Source organism: Barbus barbus (genome assembly GCF_936440315.1).
Source record: "Barbus barbus genome assembly, chromosome: 36".
Classification (NCBI taxonomy): domain Eukaryota; kingdom Metazoa; phylum Chordata; class Actinopteri; order Cypriniformes; family Cyprinidae; genus Barbus; species Barbus barbus.
Window position 1 is genome coordinate 11,784,068 of NC_136714.1, and position 15,212 is coordinate 11,799,279.

At 38.4% G+C, this 15,212-nt stretch overlaps 1 protein-coding gene and 1 long non-coding RNA gene across 3 annotated transcripts in view; one reads left to right on the forward strand and one right to left on the reverse strand.

Annotated features, from left to right (window-relative positions):
- LOC306856314 (neurexin-2-like) overlaps positions 1 to 15,212 on the forward strand; it is a gene marked incomplete at both ends in the record, with an annotated part of 392,379 nt that overhangs the window by 261,215 nt on the left and 115,952 nt on the right. The gene's annotated exons all lie outside the window — the stretch shown is intronic.
- On the reverse strand, positions 1,396 to 4,539 carry LOC306856315. 2 transcript variants are annotated; one of them, XR_013783002.1, is made up of 5 exons: positions 4,308 to 4,539; positions 3,767 to 3,791; positions 3,296 to 3,449; positions 3,014 to 3,106; positions 1,396 to 2,451 (listed from the first exon to the last, which is right to left on the reverse strand). It is a non-coding gene; the product is annotated as an uncharacterized lncRNA (long non-coding RNA). The 2 variants fall into 2 exon arrangements; XR_013783003.1 differs by having other exon boundaries at positions 3,296 to 3,791; positions 4,308 to 4,337.

The following is a 15,212-nucleotide window of genomic DNA, read 5'->3' on the forward strand; positions in this document are numbered from 1 at the left end:
ACAAGTTTTTATGAAATTTTTGGCTCACATTTTTCCGTGTCTAAAATTCCAGTGTGTCTTTCAGCATCAACATATCAATGCCTTTCATTGTATGTGCTGACTCTGATACAATGTAAACAAAATTCCCTTTAATACTAAAACTAAAAAGAACAGATGTTGCCATGTCAAAATGTTAATTTGCCTGTTTTCCAACCAAGTTCTTATGCTATCTGAATGTGAGCAGACCTGTGAAGAGGTGGAGCGTCGTGTAAGGGTGGGTTTGTGCAACTTATCTTAAAAGGAGAGGCAGGCTTGCTTAGAAGCCTGTATTCAGAGAGCGAGCTCCTCTCCCTGCTGAGGAAATCTGCTCTGCATATATTAGCACTGTGTGTTTAGTGACTCCGCTGTGCAGGTTGCTCTGCATATATTTGACGCAGCTTGCCTCCTTGATACTCATGTGACAGTGAAGGCGACATAATGATGAGCTTTATATAGAAGCCCTGGCACATATTGCTGTGTGAAGGAAGAACAACACTAAGACTCATATTTTAAAGATGCAACGCAAGTCAAGATTGAACTGTAATATTAAAGATGTTAGATCCATCAAAACAATGCTGCGGCTGTACTGCCCTACAAAGATTTAAGTATGTATATGTATATGCATGTACAGTATGTATATATAAAAAACATTCATTCTAGTAGCTGAGAAAGGTTGTACCATAAAATATATAGAAATATTAGATAGATAGATAGATAGATAGATAGATAGATAGATAGATAGATAGATAGATAGATAGATAGATAGATAGATAGATAGATAGATAGATAGATAGATAGATAGATAGATAGATAGATAGATAGATAGATAGATAGATAGATTTGATCAGATATAACTGCAGTACAATATTATAAGATGCATTATGTGAATGCTTGGCTAAAGAGATGGGTCTTTAATCTAGATTTAAACAGATAGAGTGTGTCTGAACCCCGAATGTTATCAGGAAGGCTATTCCAGAGTTTGGGAGCTAAATGTGAAAAAGCTCTACCTCATTTAGTGGACTTTGCTATCCTAGGTACTACCAAAAGTCCAGAGTTTTGCGACCTTAGGGAGCGGGTTGGATTGTAGCGTGGTAGAAGACAAGTTAGGTATGCAGGAGCTAAACCATTTACGGCCTTATAGGCAAGTAATAATATTTTGTAAATGATACGGAACTTAATAGGTAGCCATTGCAGAGACTGTAAAATTGGGGTAATATGATCATATTTTCTTGACCTGGTAAGAACTCTAGCCGCTGCATTTTGGACTATCTGTAGCTTGTTTATTGAAGATGCAGGACAACCAGCTAGCAGTGCATTACAATAGTCCAGTCTAGAGGTCATGAATGCATGAACTAGCTTTTCTGCATCAGAAACAGGTACACTCTTAACCCGAATTAGTTGACTTTACTAGAAAATTGCGTGGAAACCCGTTGCACGAAACAATTTTAGTTTTTACACAAGGTGAAACTAAACAGGTTAAGTTGTATTAACATAGAACCTTTAGTGGGTGTAGCAGATAAATCAAGTTTGCATTAGTAATCTTTACTAAAAATCATTAGTTCACATTATGAATTTTTTTGAGGATATGTCTTATAAATTGTTAGTAGTGATAATTGTTATATTTAAGTAATGTCTTATAATTTAAAAATGATACTTAATGTAATATTAATTACTTTAGAAGAAGTAAACAATAACATTTAAAAAAAATAAAAATTTAATTGACAAAAAGTTGTACTCAACTTTTCAACCAAAAGACAAGTAACATTTTTTTGTATAAGCAAACATTTTTGCTTGTTAATTATAATTTTTTTAGAGGAACATGAACACACAGCATTCAACAATATGCTATAATCCATGTGAATGACTTGAAATGCATTAAAACCTGAGGCAAACCTCTAAAACATTAAACTTAAGTTGACCACGTTAACTCATAATAATAGAGCAACAATTTGCAGATTTAAACACTTTTAACACAGAACACGGCTAAACTTTGGATCACTTACTGCAGTGACAGGACATTCTGAAAAAGATAATCTCTTCAAAGATTCATTGTGCATCTTGAGAACAATAAACTGACATGGCTTCTGATGGTAGTTTCCTGCAACTGCTTTATCATAATCAAATTGTAAGTTGATTTTTTAATGATTGTAACTTGGGTTTTAAGTCACTATGGCCCAACATGAGGAGAACTTGTTGGATGAATTGGAATGTGTTCATCATCGACTTGGGATAGTTGAGATGCAGTGCATATGCCAGCCCAAAGAGAATGCACACAGCTTTTGGTAAGTCTTTAAAGCCTTCCATCACGACTTCTCCTTCAATGATGATCTTAACGGAGGCTGGATTGAGGTGAAGAGAAGATGGGCACACAACACCTTCTTGCTCAACAAGGATTCCAAGGTCAAGGTGGTGGAATGACTGATCATCAGAGTCCTACCAACAGAGGGGATCAACAACAATGTTAAACAAATAGCCTTGTAATGACAGACACATGAAAGAATGTGTGAATTGGTTATGACTGCTTTAGTAACACTTCGTCAAAAGGGTTAGTCCATCCAAAAATGAACATTTTGTCATTTTCCCTCACGTCATTCCAAAATCATAAGACTTGTGTATCTTCAAAGAAATTAAGATAATAAAAGAAAAAAAAAAAAACCTAAAAAGGTATCTTTCCCTCTATTCAAAGTCACAAAGCCAATTTAATGAACCTTTAAATTTAGGTTATCTGGACTTTTAAAATAGGGACAGAAAGTCGCAGGGTTAATTACAAATACCTTAAATTGTGTTTTGAAGATAAACAAAAGTCTTATGGGTTTTGACTGACATGAGGGTGAGTATATGATGATAATGTTAGAGAGAGGTTGGAAAGAGCTTTTGCTACTCTAAGTTTCAATGGTTTAAGCTATGTGTAAACATTTTATCAAATAAAAGGACTATTAATAAAATAATTATGTTTACATGGTCCTTTAAGATAACCTTTGAGAAAGTTACTTACAAAGCATGTTTTGAAGAAGTCTGTGGGGTTGTCACCAAGGAGAATCGGAAGCCCTCTGAGCACCAGTGACCTAATGTCAGTTGGCTCTTGAGTCTGTTGGGTAGTTAAAAAAAAAAAAAGGTAAATCGCTAGAACAACAGGAAATGATCTAGAAGAGAGCAGAACCAACAATGCATTTTGTTGGACAATTGTATTAGACAACCAATATAGTATCACTTGTGATATTTTCAATAATTGAACTGTAAACAAACAAAAAAATTTGTTTAATGGATATGGACCAACCTTGGTTTGTTGTAAAAGCTGTGTCAAAAGCTGTCCGACATTCCCTCTCTTAGATACGAAAGATCTCAATTAGACGAAGACTGTGTCGATCAATGCTTTCATAGAATTCCTGCTTGAGGTTCTTTCCCACAATCCTGCTGAACTCCATGAACACCTGCAAAATAAGAGAAAATATAACTTTTAAATGTGTATTGCGCAGGTGAGTGAACAAATCCCCTTCTGTACAAGGTACAGAAAAATGACATAACTCACAGTGAATAGTTACTTGGCCAGTTTCACACAGTTGAGTATCGTGGGCTTTCGAGTGAATCTTAGACAGGTGCACTTTAAGTGCATTAATAGAGTTAAATGTGCACAAGCAATCTTGATGTAGGCAAGGAAATGGAACAGTTCTGCTGTAACTTCCATGTTTTAACCTATAATGTTTTAATAGGTAACCCCGTTTGTCACATGCAAATTCACAAAACTTACATTTCCACTGCATCTTCACAAGAACCTGTAAAGCAGAGCATAAGAAAACGTTTAGGAAAAAGCTGCAGATATAATTCTACTGTAAAAGTTGTTGACTTCTGCTAGCGATCTCAGATTTTAAACAGTTAAATTACTAATTTATATATTTTAAAAAAAACTATCACTCATGTGAAACTTTAAGTAGTAAGATTTTTTTTAACTATTACCAAAGAGATATAAATATAAGAGAGCGTTAGCCACAAGCACGTGCACGGACTCGTGCTGATATGAAGCGACAGAAATAAAACTTATGCCAATAGTTTAGCAACAACACACGTTGTAGCTAAACTGTGAATACACAGAGAAACACTAGATAACGTTATAAGCGGTGACTCGACAGAAATAGCTAATTTATATGATTGTGAACCGACAGGGAAAAAATAGCGTTGACTGACACATTAACACTACGTGAACATTTTAGAGTTCAACATCGGTCCGGATTTTTGGGTTATCACTTTTGTCAGAAATATATCAACAGATAAAAACTGCTTTACACACTCACCGTTTCACGTTGCTTTCAAAAATCCGCGGTAAACGTGCACCAACCGAAGACACTCATCAAGCAGCGCTCTGCTCACGTCAAGACTTGACGCAATTAAGGCCCCTCCCCTCCCTTACAAAAACGTAAATTACTGAGTTGTTTCTTCTTAACATGATCATTACACTCAATTTTTTCTTCTGAATAGTGCAAACAGCTAATTTGATTTAGTAATGACACCATTTTTTAAAGAACAATAAAGCACAAGTAATGACCACTTAAAATGTTTTATTAACACAAAATCCGGGTTTAGAGTGTAGCATGTTTCGAAGCTTGGCAATGTTTCTAAGATGGAAGAATGCTGTTTTTGTAACATGGGAATTATGATTTTCAAAGGACAATTTGCTGTCTAATATAACACCTAGATTTTTTACTTTAGAGGACGTAACAGTGCATCCATCTAGTTGTAAATTGTAATCCAAGAGATTCTGTGTAATGTTTTTGGGTCCAATAAGTAATATCTCTGTCTTATCTGAATTTAATAGGAGGAAATTATTGGTCATCCAGTCTTTTAAATTTTTTACACAATCTATTAGCTTAGATAGTTTAGAAGTTTCATCTGGTCTTGTTGAGATATATAGTTGAGTATCATCACCATAACAATGAAAACTAATCCCGTATTTTCTTATAATATTACCAAGAGGCAACATGTATATTGAAAATAGCAGAGGACCTAGAACAGATCCTTGTGGTACTCCATACTTTACTGGTGATAATTGAGACGACTCCCCATTTAAATGAACAAAGTGGTAGCGATCGGACAGGTACGATCTAAACCATCTTAAAGCCTGCCCTTTAATACCAGTATAGTTTTGTAATCGATCTATGAGTATGTCATGGTCTATAGTGTCGAATGCAGCACTAAGATCAAGTAATACTAGCAATGAGATGCAGCCTTGGTCTGAAGCAAGAAGCAAGTCATTTGTAATTTTAAGAAGTGCAGTTTCTGTACTATGGTGAGGCCTGAAACCTGACTGAAATTCTTAATAGAGATAATTTTTTGCAAGAAGGGGCAGAATTGAGCTTCGTTTACGTCTAAAATTTTAGACATAAACGAAGATTTGAAATGGGTCTGTAATTTGCCAGTTCATTAAAATCTAGTTGTGGTTTCTTAATAAGAGGCTTAATAACCACCAGCTTGAATGGTTTTGGGACGTGACCTAAAGATAACGATGAGTTAATAATATTGAGAAGCGGTGCTTCTGCTACAGGTAACAACTCTTTCAGTAGTTTAGTGGGTACAGGATCTAATAAATATGTTGTTGGTTTAGATGCACTGATAAGTTTATTTAGCTCTTCCTGTCCTATAGTTGTAAAGCACTGCAGTTTTTCTTTGGGTGCGATGAATGAAGCTGAAATACTAGACGCAGTAGAATCTACATTTGATATTGTATTTCTGATGTTATCTATTTTATCAGTAAAGAAATTCATAAAGTCGTTACTATTAAACTGTGAGGGAATATTTAGATCGGTGGCGTCTGTTTATTTGTTAATCTAGCCACTGTGCTAAATAAAATCCTTGGATTGTTTTGGTTATTATCTATGAGTTTGCGGATATGCTCTGCCCTGGCAGCTTTTAGAGCCTGTCTATAGCTGGACATACTGTTTTTCCACGCAATTCTAAAAACTTTCAAGTTAGTTTTTCTCCATTTGCGCTCAAGATTACGAGTTTCTTTCTTGAGAGAATGGGTATAACTGTTGTACCATGGCGCAGTATGTTTTTCTCTAACCTTTTTCAATTTGAGGGGGGCAACAGCTTCTAATGTATTAGAGAAGATAGTGCCCATGTTGCTAGTCATTTTGTCTAGTTCATGTGTATTTATGGGTACACAGAGCAGTTGAGATAAATCAGGCAGGTTATTTTTGAATCTGTCTTTGGTGGCTGGAACAATAGTTCTGCCCGGACGATAACGCGGAGCCATATAATTAATATCAGTAATACGCAGCATGCACGATACAAGGAAATTATCAGTAACATCATCACTTTGAGGTACGATATCTATATCTGTCACAGTGCACACAAGAGGAGGAAACAGGAACACGTAGGCGAGGATGTAAACTCAAATATATGTCTATATTGAAGACATCAAGACATGGCAGGACAAGGCAAGGCAGATACCGGGGAGTAACGAGTAGACCAGACCAAATCAAACTGAACAGACAGGACTATAAATACACAGGTAAATCATAGATAACGAGACAAACACAGCTGGACAAGAATTAACTAATGATCACACTAGACGAGGACAGGAAACAAACCAAATATGGATACAAGAGGCTGGAACACATGATACACACGACAGAGGACTGACATAACTCCCCCCTCCCGAAAGGCTCGTCCCGAGCCTTAACAGTTCCATCGGGGAGGGGGGGTGGGTGCTTTGGAGGCCACTCAAGACAGACACAGACCGGAACACAGGACGGGGACCTCCAGAGCGGAACAGACAGACGGAGGCCAAGGCGGAGTTGGGAGCTCAAGAGGCAATGGCAGATGGTCTTCAGGGCCTTGGCCTCGGACCCCTCGGCCTGGCCCCTACTGCCGGATCCCTTTTACCCCCCAAACAAATTTCCCTGGGGAAGTTAGGGGGTATCAGGAGCCCTTCGGGGCTAGACACACTGAACAGTATATGACAGGACAGGAACAGGACTGGGACAGGTCAACCCACAGGAACAGGAAGCCCTCCTGGGCTAGCTCGGAAGCTGAGGCTTCTCCTGGGCATGACAAGGAGTCAGGGGCCCTCACAGGATCCCTCAGCAACCACCTCCACTTCCACGACAAGGGGGCAGGCGGCTAGAATGGCCTCCGCGGCCACAACAAGAGGGGCCGCCTCCCCCAGACGAGTCTCTGTGGACTCCGTGGATAACTCCCGCGATAGGCGGGCTGGAGGGCTCGCGGCCAGCGGACTCGCAGTGATCCCACCGAACTCCCACGCCGACTTGCAGTGGGCTATGGTGGGATCACGAGTGGTGACTTCCTTGCCGCGGGATGGACAGACACAGGAACAAAATAAAAACTAGAAAAAACGAACAACATAAAACGAGGTTAAGGGGCGCCGCTTGCTGCTTGAAGGTCTGGTCTTCTGTCACGGTGCACACAAGAGGAGGAAACAGGAACACGCAGACGAGGATGTAAACTCAAATATATGTCTTTAATGAAGACATCAAGACATGGCAGGACAAGGCAAGGGAGACACAGACAGGAACACTGGGGAGTAACGAGTAGACCAGACCAAATCAAACTGAACAGACAGGACTATAAATACACAGGTAAATCATAGATAACGAGACAAACACAGTTGGACAAGAATTAACTAATGATCACACTAGACAAGGACAGGAAACAAACCAAATATGGACACAAGAGGCGGGAACACATGACACACACGACAGAGGGCTGACAATATCGGTAAGATCAATTCCACGCGATATAATTAAATCTAGCGTATGATTAAAATGGTGACGTTTTGCTTGACTCCAAAAGAGTTTATTAGGTCAGTAAACACAAGTCCTAACGCATCATTTGTATTATCAACGTGAATGTTAAAATCTCAGACAATTAGCACTTTATCAACATTAACTAATAGATCTGAGAGGAAATCTGCTAATTCTTTTAGGAAATCTGTATATGGCACTGGCAGTCTAATGCGACTTAACATCTACAGATGTTAGGTCCACAGGTCTGTAGTCATTAAGTCCAGTAATTTTGGGTTTCTTTGGGACGGGGATGATGGTGGAGCGTTTGAAGCATGAAGGGACTTCACACAGCTCCAGTGATCTGTTGAAGGGACTGTGTGAAGATGGGGGCCAGCTGGTCAGCACAGATTTTTAGGCAGGCTGGTGACACACCGTCTGGGCCTGGTGCTTTCCTTCTTTTGTTCTTCCTGAAGACCTGGCACACATCTTCTTCGCTGATTTGAATTGTAGGTGTGGGGGAGAGGGGGGTTGCTGGAGGTGTTAATGGTTGTGTGGAGAGGTGTTCAGGGCGGGTGTGGGGTGATTTTTCAAAACGACAATAAAACTCATTCAAGTCGTCTGCCAGGTGTTGATTCTCCAGAGTGCTGGGGGATGGTGACTTGTAACTGGTGATATCCTTCATTCCTTTCCACACTGAAGCAGGATCACTGGAAGATATTTTTTTCCTTAGCTTGTCAGAATAATTCCTCTTTGCCACTCTGATCACCTTTTCCAGTGTGTATTTGGCCTGTTTGTACAAGACTTTATCCCCCTTTCTGTAAGCATCTTCTTTGGCCTGACGGAGCTCTCTGAGTTTTGCAGTGAACCATGGTTTGTCATTGTTGTAGATTAGATGAGTCCTGTTAGGAATGCACATATCCTCACAGAAACTGATATAAGATGTTACTGTCTCTGTGAGCTCGTCCAGATCGATGGCAGCGGCTTCAAAAACAGTCCAATCAGTGAGAGAGAAACAGGCTTGTAGATCCCGCTCTGTTTCATTAGTCCATCTTTTAACAGATCTTAATACAGGCTTTGCAGATTTAAGTTTCTGCCTGTAGGATGGTATAAGATGAACCAAACACTGATCAGAGAGTCCTAAAGCTGCTTGTGGAACAGAGTGATATGTGTCCTTTATCGCTATCTAACAGTGATCCAATATACTGTCTCTGGTGGGACATGTGATGTGCTGTCTGTATTTTGGCAGTTCGCGGGAGAGATTTGCTTTATTAAAGTCCCCTAGAATGATTAAAACAGAGTCCGGGTGTTGTTGGTCACTCTCTGTGATCATATCAGCGAGTTTCTGTAAAGCTGTGCTCACATGCGCTTGCGGTGGAATGTAGACACTCACGGGAATGAACGAGCATGAACTCCCGCGGCAAATAGAACGGCTTGCAGTTAATGAAGAGTGTTTCTAGATCTAAACAGCACATCTTTTGAGGGGAAGTCGTGGCCTAATGGTTAGAGAGTTGGACTCGTAATCCAAAGGTTGTGGGTTCGAGTCTCGGGCCGGCAGGGATTGTAGGTGGGGGGAGTGAATGTCCAGCGCTCTCTCCACCCTCAATACCACGACTGAGGTGCCCTTGAGCAAGGCACCGAACCCCCAACTGCTCCCCGGGCGCTGCAGCATGGCTGCCCACTGCTCCGGGTGTGTGTTCACGGTGTGTGTGTGTGTGTGTGTGCATTTGTTCACTACTCACTGCTGTGTGTGTGCACTTGGATGGGTTAAACGCAGAGCACCAATTTCGAGTATGGGTCACCATACTTGACAATACGTCACGACTTAAAAAAAAAAAAATCTTCTTTAACATAGTTACATCTGTACACCACCTCTCATTGATGTAAAAGCACGTCCCGCCGCCGCGCGATTTCCCCGTTGATTCCGCATCCCAATCTGCTCTGATCAGCGTGAAGTTAGGCAGATGTAGTACGCTGTCCGGTATGTCGCCATTTAGCCAGGTTTCCGTGAAACACAGGGTAGCAGAGTTAGAAAAATCCTTGTTTGTCCGGGAGAGCAGAAGGAGCTCATCCGTTTTGTTGGGTAGAGAGCGGAGATTCGCCAGATGGATGTTAGGCAACGCCGTTCGAAATCCGCGCTATTAAAGCTTCACGAGCGCTCCGGCTCTCTTCCCCCACCGCCTGCGCCTCCTGTAGCATTTGACCAGAGCTACGGCTCCACCAACTACAATGTCCAGCAAAACGTCCAAAAAATCTAAATCCGGTAAAAGATTTTGTGGTGTGTTCTGCCGAATGTTCAGCAGGTCATCCCTGGTAAAACTGATCATATTTAAAAAACAAAAAACAGGAAAAACAAACAAAAACAGTACAAACACTGAAGAGCAACGCACAATAGCGGCCATCAGCGGCGCCATCTTGGTTGAAAGATCTCTTATACCTTAAAGTCTACAGTATCTCTGTTACTCTCTTTTCTCCAGCTGAGTTTTTGCCTTGAGTGTTTTTCATCTCTGTCTCAGGTTCTTCCTGTCAACCCCATATTTCTTTGTCAATGCAGCAAGCTTGTGCGATTTATTTTAGGCCCTGTAGTCTCTAGTCTCTTATAATCCCTATAGTCTCCAGCATGAACAGTTGGTCTCAACAATGAAAATAAGTGGGTAAAGTTCATGAATTTAAAAAAAAAAAAGTGTTCTGAGCACAGTGAATTCCATTAATGCTTTTTAAATTAGGCTTTTAACTTTAGTGTGCTTATGAGGAACAATAGGGGTCAATGGAGCCAATCCTTATGCAGGAACAAAAACATTATATTTACAGATTATAATTAAAGACAGCATTAAATCATCTTTGTGAGCATAATCAATTAAAATCCATCTTTTCAAGTACGTCAAGTTTATATCAAGAAAATAAATCATATCAGGTTTCTGATATGAAATTATTTTTAATATTCTGTCAGTTTCATTGCCAGATTCTAATAAAATAGTCTTTTCAAGGCTTCTCGAGCAGCAAGGTTTTGAATTCTGTGTGATTTCTACAGTAAAATAGAGACAGTAGCAACACATCATTACAAAAACTTAGGTCCCACTTTATATTAAGCGGGTATATAGTAAATAGTATATATTATACTATTTACTTACATCAAACCATAAGTACAATGTACTTATTGTGTTCATATTGTAATACAAAACATTTTTGCTGCTATTGAGGTGGGATACGGGTGAGGTTAGAGACAGGTTTGGTGGTATGGGTAGTTTTAAGGGTGGGTTAAGGTGTAAGGGATGGGTCAACAGTGTAATTATAAAAGTACTTACAGAAATTAATTACAGATGTAATTACATGCAAGTATTTTTGTAGGTTACACTTTATTTTAATGTGTCCTTGTTACAGTGTAATTATAAATTTAAGTACTTAGTAATATTTAACTACATGTTACTATAGGGTTAGGATGAGGGTTTGTTTTAGGGTTAGTAGCATGTAATTATGCATAATTTATTAGTATTATATTAGTAAGTTCATGTAACATATGTAAGAAGGACACCGTAAAATACTTACCATTTTTTATAATAAGTAAAACATGTATGTACCCAATAAGTGCATTGTATCAAATGATTAATTTAAATGTAAGTACAGTAGTAGTTAAGGCCACCTAATATACAGCACACCCAAAACTTAACATTCACTTATATTTCAAATGTATGTATATTTCAGATTGAGTGACATTGATATACATCCCCAAAAAATCTCACTGTGATTTTTATGTAAATGCAAATGCTTCAATAATGTTTATTAATGTTGACATTTAGCCAAATAATTTCAAAGCAGCTGATCAAACTAGACAAATGAAGTTTTTACACAAACTAATCAACATAACCCAACATGACTAGTCAGTTTAAACGTTTTACCTGGATGTTTCTTTCATTTACATTTACATTTATTTACATTTATTCATTTAGCTGACGTTTTTATCCAAAGCGACTTACAATTGCTATATATGTCAGAGGTCGCACGCCTCTGGAGCAACTAGGGGTTAAGTGTCTTGCTCAGGGACACATTGGTGTCTCACAGTGGATTCTCTCACACCAAAGGCATGTGTCTTATCCACTGCGCCATCACCACCCCACATGTTAAAAGTACTGAAATGATCATTTTTAAGCAAGGTTTGCAGGTTTAAAATGATTATATAATTGCAAATTTAGTTTTATAGCAGTCAATAGATGTACATCAGGAACAGGGAATGCATTCGGTTGCATATTTTGTTTAATAAAAAAAAAATTCTTAAAAAGTAATTAGTCACACACCCATCAAGTGATTGGCTCAAAATGCCATATAACCAAATGATGTGAATTGCAATACGAATAGATAGCTTTCTCCAGGTATTATAGACCTCTTTAGTGTGAGTAACAAACTTAAACAATACCAGCACTGTAAAAACATTGGTATTGTTCCATTTGTTTTTTTTAATTTTAGTATTGACTTTGATACTTTTGACGTTCCTCGTCTACACAGCCGTGACAGCAGCGCCTTTCAGACAGATCAAATCACACTGCCATTGTGTGAGGAGATTTTCAGGTACTTAACCTCTCCTGTCCTCTTATTCTCTTTCTGTCGGTTCTCAGCACAAAGCCAGCCAGACACACCTCTGGACATGGGCCTTTTTTCCTCTCTAACAATGTGTTCTGGTCCCCTCTCTCTCCTTCTTGCTCCATCTCCCTTTCTTTTGTGTTTTGTTCTGCTGCATAGTGGCCTCTGAGTCATCAGTCTACGTGCCTCCAAAAGAGTGTGTGTGTGTGTCTCTGTCTCGCAAACACACATTACTTTCCTGGGTGCTCCGTACCTGCCTTTGGAACACTGAACTAAGTTAAATGAGAGAGAAAAAAGAGGCAGAGACAGGGAGAGAGCAAGCGAGCGAGAGAGCGCTTGATGGAAATATTAAGACACAGGTGAGCTGCTCTCTTAGTGCCCCACCACTACACAAATGGAACTTGATTCACTCTGTTTCTGTAAGCCAGCGGGAGAGTGCTTTTGCTTTTAAAGAGGCAGTACTTCTAATGTATCTTTATATACCAGAATAAATAAAAAATAAGAAATTAAGGAAAATCTTTTATATATATATATATATATATATATATACATAAATAAATATATAATTTAAAAAGTAATAAATAAAAACATGGCTTTAAAAAAAACATTGCTGTTAAGTCCTTGGTATATTATATACTTCAAGCAAAATGGAAAAAAAAATTATGTGACATCATTTAAAAAAATGTTAGCTGTTGAAAACAGATTACTGAAGCAAACTTTCCAAAAACAATTTGCTCTGGCTGGTAAACACCTTAGAACTACCACTGGTTCATAACTATGTAATAAATAGTTTATTTGACGTGGAAATCTTTGCTAGTTTATTACTTCTGTTCAGTCCGTCGAGGGGATTTCAACAACATTAAGATACTATTATTTTATTAATATTTTAAATGTTTTATTTTAATTTTTTCCATTTTCTATTTAATTTTAGTTGAGGTTTGATGAATGATTTTGTCACGGTGCACACAGCAGGGAGGACACAGGAAACACGGAAACGAGGATGTAACTCAAAAACATACTTTACTAGGACATCAGGGCAGGACAAGGCAAGGCAGACACTGACAGGGACACCGGGGAGTAACGAGTAGACCAGACAAAATGGCACAACACAGACAGGACTATAAATACACAGGTAAATTAACAGACACGGCTGGATTCGAATAAACTACTAATGACATGAGACAAGGACAGGAAACAAACCAAATATGGGCACAAGAGGCAGGAACACATGACACACACACACAACAGTTCCCTTACAGATTTGAAGAATTATTTCTGAAGGATCATGCGACACTGAAGACTGGAGTAATGAGGCTGAAAATGTAGCTTTGATCACAGGAATACATTTTTAAATATATTCAAATAGAAAACAGTTATTTTAAAAAGTAAAAAAATAAATAATTCCACAATATTACTGCTTTTGCAGTATTTTGGATCAAATAAATGCTGGCTTGTTGAGCAGAAGAAAATTTAAAAAACATTAAAAATGTTACTGTTCAAAAACGTTTGACTGGTAGTGTACATTATATATATATATATATATATATATATATATATATATATATATATATATATTTATTTTATTTTTTTTCAGTTAACGTTTATTTTATTTCAGGTAATAAAAATGTTTCTAATGGTTTCAGTTTAAGTTTTTGTTGACTGTAATAACTTGAGGACAGGTGCAAAAAAAAACACAAAAAAACATGTACACATTGGAAAGCTGCTTTAGTAGAAATTGAAGTTGTAATTCTAATTTAGTGACACTGACACTTTTTTAATTATTTTTACTCCTAATCGAAGAACAAAAAAAGAACTTTGTCATGAGTATATCAGGGTCTTCATTTTAACATTAATTTGATAATAACGCAGTTGGGGAAAAAAGGGCAATTTCAAGAATAGTAATTTTGGGAGAAACATAAATACAATAATTAACCCCCCACTTAAAGATCCTCATATGTCCCTTATTAATTAGTGAAATGCAAAGAATTATCCTTTTGAGAGCGAAACAGAGCAAATCAAACTGTCATTACTGACTACAGAAGCATTTCTTTGTTTCTTTATTTAAAAATTAAAACAACAAACGCTTTTAAAAGTCTCTCTCCCAATTCAGTACTACAAGTAGGAATGCACAAGATTCATGTGACATGCTCCTGAGAGGGACTCCAGTGTGGAAAATAGCACATAGCGTAGCCTAAAAACATCACTCAGTCTTTTTATTCACAAGAGGAATCCAAGGTTCTTACAGCTAAACATACAGCCATTGTCATTTGTTACGTGCATTCACCTCACTATGGAAAATTATTGGCAGCACACAGCACATACTGCTGTGATTTAGCGTAGCCAATGAGTCACGTGGCATGAATGGCCCTACAAAATCACCCATCGCTTAAAATCAGAATCTGAAATTTCTCCAAATCTCAGTCCGATACATTAGTGGTGTTGAGAGGTAAACGTGGCTCACAAGCATTGTTGCTCAACAGAGAGTCCGAGGCTCATTCTATTTTAATGCATTTCTTTCAGGCAGTGGCAGTCCTCCCAGAGTGCATTGGGAGGTGGAACCCAAGAGCCTTGTGACTAATGTAGCCACCGTTTTCAGCCACACTCGCAGACCGGTTTCTATATGTCAGCTCTCGCGCATTAGCGTTGCATATTTTATGGCCGCCATTATTATTTCATCCATTTCCTTTTTATCTGTCTGCTCTGTGCGGTGCTGCTCCATGCACTGGGACTGGATCAGATGGTCTGCAAGTTCAACAGTCCTGTGATCTGTGTGGAGATTCATTTATCCTGTTTGATTCTCAAGCTGAGTTTAATATTCAAGGGCAAAGTTTTGTGCTGTGGTCATTTGTAATGATTTAAAAGCGAAGTGGAACCAAACAGACA